This window comes from Arachis hypogaea, chromosome 13, assembly GCF_003086295.3.
Source record: "Arachis hypogaea cultivar Tifrunner chromosome 13, arahy.Tifrunner.gnm2.J5K5, whole genome shotgun sequence".
In the NCBI taxonomy this organism is placed as follows: Eukaryota; Viridiplantae; Streptophyta; class Magnoliopsida; order Fabales; family Fabaceae; genus Arachis; species Arachis hypogaea.
In genome coordinates this window covers 124710864-124721289 of record NC_092048.1, presented here as the reverse complement: position 1 = coordinate 124721289, position 10426 = coordinate 124710864, and positions in this window count along the sequence as shown.

Genomic DNA, 10426 nt, shown 5'->3' with positions numbered 1-10426 from the left:
CAGATAGAGAGATAGGAGATGGGTTGAAAGGATCAGAGTTGGTAGATTTAATAGTAGTAGCAACAACAGAAGCAGACATATTCTTGGAGAAGTTGGGATGAGAATGATACTTGAGTTGATCAAGACGTGGTGGGTGAGTAGGACAGGTAGTAATCAAATGTCCCGAGAGCTTGCAATAATGGCACAACATCTATGGGCAATTGTAGCTAATGTGACCTTTTTGTTGCCATTTGCGATATTCAACAGAAGGACAGTCTGAGAGAAGGTGCTCGGAATGGTTACAGTTTCAACAGAATTTATCCTTTATGTCTGTGGTAGCAAAAATATCTTATGTTTCTATAATAGTAGATACAGAGATCAAAGAGAGGAGAGAAAACTACAAATTCAAAGCAGAAAATGAGAAAACGGAGGGTAGAATTAGAAAGAGCTCACCAAAAAACCTTAGCGAGGGTCCCACTGTCTGCTATGTCAGCAGGAAAGACCACGTGGCACTACGTGATAGGAGGAGGAGAACGTGTCAGCGCTAATATGGCAAGAAGGTGGCACGTGCGTCGCATAGCGGGTCGGGTCGGGCGGCGTGGGTCAGGGAGTTGATCCGTGGAGTGTCTGGCGTGATGCGAAGCCGTTGATCTTGGGAGCTGGAGGCGTCTGGAGGGAGGAGAACCTCAAATGGACACGGGACTTCAGTCGGCACGTCCAGTGGATTCCGGCGGAGATTCTGGAGGCGTTGAAATCGTGATGACGAGACGAAGGCGATGGTAGTGGCGGTGACGAACCAAAGCATCAGGAAAGGATCGAAAAATAAGGATAAAGAACTGCCGGAGGAGACAAAATACAAGAGTTAGAAACCAATTATCATTAAAAAAATAACATATGCTATTGAATAATAAATACAATATATATGTGTTAGAAGAATCAAAACAATAAAAGCACAAAATCCTACAATAAATACACAGATATGCTATATAAATATAAATGATACTAAGTGATCTTAAATGATCCTAATTATACTCTAACAATACAAATAAAAATAAAATAAATTAAAATTACTCACACAACTTTTATATATATAAAGGTATTCTAAAGGTGGTAGAAAGAGCTTTCGTAAAGGTTAGGCTAATTCCAAAGGTTCCGTATGCCAGCTCAATGTCTCAAATCTGCCCTATTAGCCTATCCACATCTATGTACAAAATTATCTTGAAAGTTATGGTGCATAGGCTTCAAGGCTACATGAACAAACTTATAAGTTCGAACCAAAGAGCTTTCTTAAAGGTTAGGCTAATATCGGATAACATTTTCATTGCTTATGAATGTATGCATTCTTTGAAAAATAAAAAGTGTGGACTAGAGATTGAAATGACTCTCAAACTAAATATGAGCAAGGCATACGATAGGGTGGAATGACACTTTTTATGGTTTATGACGGAGAAATTGGATTTTGATTCTGTTTGGATAAATTGGGTTCGAGAATTTAGTCACTATGATTTCATATTTTGTCATTGTAGAAGGTCAACCTATTGGTTTTTTCAAACCAAATAGAGGAATCCGTTAAGTAGACTTTCTATTACCATATCTTTTTCTTTTTTGTTAAGAATGACTATCTTTCTTGCTGTACAAGATAGAACAAGATTGGCTAAATCAAGGGATCCAAGTGACTAGAAGATGCCCAAGGATCAACCATCTACTTTTCGCATATGATTACATCCTCTTTTGTAAGGCTTCGAAACGTAGTTGTGAAGAGATTCTAGAGCTACTTGACTCCTATAAAGGCTTAAATGGTCAAAATGTGATTTGGATAAATCGACCCTATTTTTCAGGAACAACACACCCTCCTTTACTATAAATTAGATTCCTGCCAGATTGAATATTCAGCATATAGGAGCCCAAGACAAGTATTTCGGACTACCATCCTTAGTGCACAAATAAAAAAGAGCTACTTTTAGTGAAATTAAGAAAAAAGTTCAAAAAAAGGTACAAACTTGGCAAAGAAATCATATCTCCAGTGATGGTAGACAAATTTTTCTTAGAGCAGTTGGAGAAACAGTTCTAATTTACACATGACATGTTTTCGGCTTTCGAACAGTTTACTTAATGAAATCCACAACATTTTAAATATTTTTTTGTGGGGTCAATAAAGAACAAAGAGGCACATGATCTAGATTAGTTGGGAGAATATGACAAGGCTAAAGAATGAGGGTGATTCAGATCTAAAGATCTAAAAGCAAAAAATCTTGCATTGAGAAACAATATTGGAGGATAATTCAACAGCCTAATACTATGTTAGCAAAAATCCTAAGAGGTAGGTATTACAAATATGACAACTTTATGAATGCTAAGACAGAAAATTTACCTTCTTGGGATTGGAAAATCTTGCTAGAAGGGCCTAGAGTAATTGAAAAGGGAGTGCATTGAAAGATTAAAAACAGAATTTCTATGAGAATTGTTGATGAACTTTGGCTACTCCTACCTTATTCATTTATAGTCCCAACCAATCTACTATAATAAATAAAAATCACTTAATTTGGGTTAAGGATTTAATGATGAAAAGTAAAGGATGGAACCACCAACTCTTGAAAAAAAAATTTTTCAAGAGATACAATCTAGAATCCAAAAAATTTTTTCATATGAAAATGAAAATATAATTCAATAGCCACTTAATAAATCTCATGCTTGTGATATATCTTTTAGGTATAAAAATGCATACCAATTCTTTCATGCATGACGAATGGATTTTTGATGGTATAGAATTTCACAAATGAAGTCTCGTTGCAAGTATAGTTTCTAAACCAATCACTAATCCTTTCATACAAAAAGTTGTTTGTCACTAAAACAAACCCCTAAAATTTATAAACCGAAGTATTCAAACCTCGGGTCATTCTCCCTAGGAATTGCAATAAAGTGCCTTGTTATTGGTTATGAGTTATTTTGGGGTTTTGGATAAGAAGCATGAAAAGTAAATGGCAATGAAAATAAACTAACAACTATAAAAGGCTCTTGGCAAGGTATGAAAATTAGAAGTCCTATCCTAGTTATCCTTCTCAATTGTGATGAGAATTGTTCATTGCTACCACTTAGTTAACCCTTACTAATTAAAGGAAAGTCAAGTGGATGAATTGACTTGAGCCACAAGTCCTAGCCAACTCCCAAGGAAAGACTAGCCTTAGTGCACTCCAAACCAATTAGCAATCTCTCCAATTATCAATCAACAAAGGAACTAGATAACTCAAGTGTCACTAATTACTCTACCTAGGCCAAGAGGAACAAAATCTATACTAAAATCCAACCAAGCATTTCATCAAACACTTGGAAGGCACAAAAGAAAAGTATAGTCAATCACAACAAGAATGAATTCTAACTACAATTGAATGTAAAGAATTAACAACAACAATCAAGGAAATCACAATTATAATGAATTACCTCAAATTGCATTATTGAAAGAAAACCAAGGAACAACAATATATCCAAAACAAAATGAAGAATTACAATTATTAAAGCACACATCTAGAAAGAGGAAGAGGAGAAGATTAGGAATTGGTAAATGAAAAGTGAATCAAAGCATGAGTTAAACCTAGATCTAAGAAGAGAGATTAACCTAAACCTAATCCTAATCCTAGAGAGAAGAGAGAGCTTCTCTCTCTAGAAACTAACTACAAAGCTAAAACTAACTAATTATCTCTAACTTCTAAAGTATGAAAAGTGTGTAAAAGTCCTAAGTGATGAATGATGCCTTCCCCTTAATCCTTCATCCTTTTATTCCTTTCCTTTAGCAATTTGGCGCCAAAAATGGGTTCAGAAACCCTCTCAAATCGCCAGGCACGTGTTGCATTAATGAGGTCATGTGCCAGCATCGGCGCGTGCGCGCATGGTACGCGTGCGCGTCCCTGGTCGATTCTGTAATGTGCGCGCGAGCGCCTTGTGCGCGTGCGCGTGCATGGCTGACTTTGCTTCTTTGACTTTTTATGCTTCTCTCCACTTGTATGCTTCATTCCTTGCTTCCTTTGATCCATGCCTAGCCTATTTCAACCCTGGAGTTACTAGCAAACACATCAAGGCATCTTATGGAATCAAACAGAAACTAGAATTCACCAAAATAAGGCTTAAAAAGTATGTTTTTATACTTAAGCACAATTATGGAAGAGATAACAAAACCATGCTAATTCTTAGGCTAAATGTGACAAAGGGTTATCAAAATGTTCTAAATTCAATACAAAACAAACCGTCAAATTGGGGTTTGTCAACCTCCCCACACTTAAGCCTTAGCATGTCCTCATGCTAAAATAAGAAGGAACTAAGGGGCATGACATTTATTGAATGCAACTAAACTATATGAGTCCTATCTAAATGCAACTATCTAAAGCAATTGGAAATGCTTAGTTCACACAAATCAATTCCCAAGAGAGCATGTGTAAGTACAAGAGCTAAGTAATAAGGACCAAGTCCAAACCACAATTGTATTGAATTGTTAAAAGGAATTCAAACTTGCAAGAATATAGATAATGTGGGTGAACACATGTGATTGAACTTTTGAACCCTCACCGGATGTGTATCCGCTCTATTCACTCAAGTGTTTAAGGGTTAATTCACTCAATTCTCTTCTAATCATGTTTTCCAAAATTTGATTTTCTTCTAACAATCAACACCTATTCAATGCATGCATACATTCATCATGAGGTCTTTCATTTAGGTTGTAATGGGGTTAGGGTCAAGGTCGGATCATTTATGGTCAAGTGGGCTAGAATTTGAATCTTTGATTAGCATAGACTTTCCCACCCAACCTAATTAATGACCTATACAAATGCAAGCTATTCTAACTACCCATTTTTTTTTCACTTTTTCTCACATACTTATGCATTCTCTTTTCATTTCACAACACTTATGCATTGATTCTTATTGAGCTTCACTTTGGGGCATTTTGTCCCCTTTTATTTTTTTTCTCTTCTTTTTTTTTTCTTCTCTTTTTTTTTTCTTTCATTTTATTTTTCTTTTCATCATCATTTTTTTTCTTTTTTTTCCTTTATATATATATTTTTTCTTTTTTTTTTCTTCTTTCAAACTAAATACAAGAACATCAATGCATAAGGTCTCTACATTTGATTAATACATGAATATGTGCCCAATTCCTAAACATAAAAGTGTATTGCCCCTTTTTATCCCATCCAATGTTCCCAAGCCTCACCAACTTGAATAATACACACTCTCACTAGCCTAAGCCAATCAAGGATCCAAACAAGGACTTTTCATTGGTTTTCCGCCTTGGGCTTGTAATGAGCTAAAATAAGGATGAGTTGGTTAAGCATAGGCTCAAAATTGGCTAACAATGGAGAATAAAAAGGTTGGCTATTTGGGTAAGTGGCAAATGAAATAATGGCCTCAATCATATAAATGCACAAACACAAGAAATAAACGGATATATAGAATCAAGCAAATTAAGGATCACAATCATGGAAAGAGAACAATTTCACACAAGAATGGAAAATAAGTGGTTATAAAATGTAACCACATCAATAGGCTCAAGTCTCACAAGCTTGTGTTCTCAATTCAATACATGCTTCACAAGGTATGAAATTCAAGCAAGTTTCAAAAAATTTTCTTTCAATAAATTGGGTTAATGCCCTATATTTAAACTTCTTGAAAAACCTCAATGTTTGAATAAGCATTGTTGTGATTGAAAAATTCAAAAATTTTCCTTAGTTTACCCTTTTCTTTTTCACCCAAAACCAATTTCTTATGCAAAAGGGGTGACTAAGTTTCACTTAAAACATGATTTCTAATCACAACCACAAACTAAAAGGAGAATATACAAAAGGAGATATGCAAAAATGTATAAAGAAAAATCAAACTAAAATATGGAATCTATCATCCAAAATATCTAAAAATATCCAAAAGCATCAAAATATCTAAAATCCAAAATAAGCAATAAAAGTATCCAAAGCAAACTAGAAATGCATCAAAATATATACAAAAATGTGCAAAATGAGATAACTAGGCCGAAAAAAGTTCACCGGTTCCCAGATAACGCTACCGGTGCCCTCCCCACACTTAAAATCAAGCATCGTCCTCGATGCTAAACCGGAGGATCAGTGGGAGGTACAACGATAGGCTCTGGCTCTGACTGTGGCTGTGGGACCGGATGAGTCTCCTGTGTCTGAGGTGGTGTCTCCATGTGTGCTGGTGCGGTAGTGTCAGGGGCATCCGGCTGAGCTGGTGCCTCCGCGTCCTCCTCCTGATGATCCTGCTCATCGGAGGCCGGAGAATCGGGAAGCGGAGGTAGCTCGGCGCCCAGAGAGATAAGGGCCTGGTCCATCCGATCCAAACGGCGTCTGACATGGTGTCGCTCTCGCTCTAAGAACCGGAAGAGACGCTGGACCAGGAGATAGGTAGGCTCAGGTGCTGCTGGAGGGTCTGTGGATGGCGGAGGAGCTGCGGCTGTAGAAGATGATGGGCCAGCTGCAGGGGCTGGTGGTGAAGGTGTCCCTATGACAGCCCTAGCCCGAGAGCGGCGGCTAGCAGGTGGCTTCTCGTGCACCCAAACACCCCAGGGGATAGTAATCTCCCTGTCATCTGCATCAGCTGGTGGTGGTCGCACATCATCATCTAACCATGGGACATCAGCTAAGGCCGCGATACTCGTGACCAATGTAGGAAATGGAAGTAGGCCACGAATATGCGCCCGCCACATGCACTGTCGGATAAGTCTAGGGAAGGAGACATCCTTCCCCTCCATAACACACCTGATCAGCAAAAGCATCTCCATGGGGACCTCAGAAAAGTGGGTGGTAGGCAGGACGTAGTGGGCGAAGATCATCTGCCAAGTCTTGGCCTCCCTAGTCAAATGAGTGAACAACATCCCCTTTGGCTTGGTGTTGCCCGCATCCATAACCCAAGAAGCCTCCGGTATCCCAATCACGCGCCGAAGCGCCTCATAATCAAAAGTCATGGTATGGATGGCTATCTCAGCCTGATGATGGGCACACTGGTCATGTGGAATGTGCCGGCAATGTAATGCCTCCCCAATGGCGGTCTCGGTGAGCAGAATCTCTCTACCCCGCACCTGAACTGAATCCAAGGTCGGACGGAAAAAATTGCAGTAGAATTCCTTCACCCAAGATATATTGATGTCACCCAAGTCCCGGTCAACAAAATCAATACCTAACTCAAGGATCCGACCGTTAATGCGCCGTCTCACATCATTAGGTAGGAGTAACTTCTTCTCAATATTTAGCTTCGTGGTTCGATATCTAGAGAACCGAAGCTCACAGTAGAGATTGGGGAATTTGCCCGGATTGGTAGAAGGCAACTGCTGATTCTCTTTATCCTCGTCCTGCAATGGGTTCCTAGCATAGTTCTTGTAGATGGAAGGAATGGAGGGGGTAGAGTGTTTTCTCTTTTTAGAGGCGGTGGCTATGGCTTTGCCTTTATCCGACATCCTGAAAAAAAAATGTGATAGAATATATAAAACATTTAGCATGTAACAAAGAAGACATGTTCAGGATACCATTATCAAAAGAGCAATCATGATGTTGCACTGAATATGTAAAAGTGAACAAGTAAGCATAAGGGACTGAACCAAAACCGTAATCCTCATTAAAGGTAACACCGCATATGCAAAAGGCACTAATATCATCATATTCATGAAAGAATTGTTAAAGAGGGTTAAAAGTGAGTGTAAGTAAAATGGTGAAAGAAATTAGTGAGTTAGAAAAGTGGATTAGTGATATGATGATATATAGGCGCAATTGAACGAGAAAATGCGGTTCATGTTCGCGATGATTTTGCAAATCCGGGAAGTCAAAAAGGAAACGGAAATTTGCCCAAAACTGAAACAAAGATCAAAATGAAACTAATTTCCTTGAAAATCGGGCAGCATTCCGGCTTAAAATTGGACGTTCCCGGATAGCAGAATAGCACAAACAGTAAGAAAGCAGCATCAATTAAGCACATCAGCAGTGGTACAGCATTCAGGCAACAAGAAGTGCATAAAAAGCAGTCCAAAAGCAGCATACAATAGTCAAACAGACAAACAGCAAGTAAGCACATACGGAGCACTTATCAGGCCTAGAATCCTCTATCCAGTCCTAGCTACCTAACCGCAAGTATTTCTAACTAATCCTAACATACAACATTCCAATTCTAACTAACTAACAGGAAATTAACTAACAGAAATGACGGATTGATAGAAAGCAGAATTAGGGCAGGAACCTGGGAGCTGGGCCGAATAAAAAAAATGAGAAAGGGAATTGGGGTCGGAATGGAAGCAGCAGAATCAGTGAGGTTTGCCGCCGTGGGTGGTGGCGGTAACGGCAGGGCGGTGAAGGCGAGTCGCCGGTGGTGTTCGGAGGCGTGCGAGACGGAGCCTAATGGGCGAGTGAGAGAGAGAGAGATGGAGTGATGAGGGAAGGCGAGTCGCCGGCGGTGAAGATGGCGCGGCGTCGAGGATGGTGGCGCGGTGGAAGTTCGGCCGGGAGGAGGAAGAGAGGAGGGAGAAAGAGAGGGAGAACGGGTGGTGGTGAGAGGGGGAGGAGAAGGTGACGAGGAGGGAGGGCGAGTAGTGATGGTGGCGGCGGGGGTGACGGAGCGCTCACCGGAGGTCGGTCGGGAGGGGAGGAAGGTGAAGGATGGGGGAAGAGGAAAATGGAACGTTGGAGGGGGGTTTGCGCGACTGCGCAGTGTGCTTCGCGAGCTAGGGTTATCCCTATTTTTGAATCGGCGCGCGCGCGCACCTTGCGCGTCTGCGTCCATTGAGAGAATCGTGGATCCTACGCGCGCGCGTACAACGCGCTTAGGCGAGGGTGAGCGAAATAGAGAAGGGCGCGTGCGCGTACCGTGCGCGCACGCGTGCATGGAGTTGGGCTAGGGGCTTAGAGTTGGCCCAACCCAGGCCTAACTCTCTGGAGACTGGCCTGGGAGTCGCGCTACTAGATCTGCGCGCACGCGGCAAGTACGCATCCGCGTGCATTGAGGGGAATGGAGAACCACGCGTGAGCGTACAGTGCGCGTTAGCGTGGGGTGGCATATTAGGCAGGGGCGCGTGCGCGTACCAGGCGCGCACACGTACATGAGATTGGGCCTTAGGCTTAGAATGGGCTTGAGACACGCCCAACTCTCTGGTCCATGGCCTAGTTTGGTGGCACCGCGCAGGGACGCGCACGCGGCAAGTGCGCGTCCGCGTACATTAACGAATTCGTGAAATGGCGCGCTGGCGCGATTCGTGCACTCGCGCAGATGGGGTTGGGCCTGGGGCCTAGAGCTAGCCCAGAAATGGCTTAACTCTCTGGGGTTTGGCCCAATCATTTGCAGCAGCAAATCGGCGCGGACGCGGCAGGTGCGCGTCCGCGTCCCCCATTGTTTTTTTTTTTTTTTTTTTTTTTGCTGGGTGCTCCCCTTAGTGTTCACAACTCTTATTCACTCAACCATCATAGAATTCACAAAAAAAATGCAATTTTTGATATTATTCATCTACTACTAAACACAACATGCATGTGACTAAGCTAACAATTAAATTGTACAAACAAATTTGTATGAAACATCTACCTACAATGGTAACTCAAATCACTTATTAGGCAAATTTAAAAGGGAATGGAAAGAGTTTACCATGGTGGGGTGTCTCCCACCTAGCACTTTTAGTTTAAGTCCTTAAGTTGGACATTTTGAGATGCTTATTGTCATGGTGGCTTATGTTTGTACTCATCCTTGAATCTCCAAGGATCTTTGCTCCTCATTTGGTTGACAGAATTTCCAACCATATTCATCAAACTTGGGCAAAGTTCTACCCAAGATATGAGTCCCCATAGTTGGTCTTTACATAGCGAACCGGGATCCCATATCTTATCTTCACACCCATCTTCGACTCGATCTTCATACATTTTCTTTCCGGGTGGTTGACATAAGTGTGGTTGACATGTAGAATTCTCAAAGAAGCTTCCAAACAACTTCCTAGACCCATGCAATTTGGTTCTACACCAACCATTGTTCTTGAATGTTGAGCTTACAACCATCATGAGCTTAGAATGATGTTTCCATCCACTGCACAACTCTCTTATACTTTTAACTCCACAAAGAGCTCTAAGTTGACCATCATTTTCAATTAAACCATATTCAAGTTAGAAATTAAAGCTAAGGGATAAGAGTTTTACCCACTTGAATGTTGTATTGAATGGTGACTTGGGAAGAGGGGCTTCCCCACACTTAGACAATGCAAGGTCTACTTCCTTGTGCCCTTCTTTGTGTATTTCCACCTCTTGACAAATTTCTTCAATTTCAACCTTTTCCCTTTTGCTTGGTTTGGTGTTATCTTCAAGAACTTCATCTTGTTTAATGAGAGGCGATTCAATTTTGGATAGAAATTCATTGATGAATGAGGTCATCTCTTGATCAACCTCTTCATATCCTTCAATTTCAATATACACCATGCCCTTCTCATCTTCCT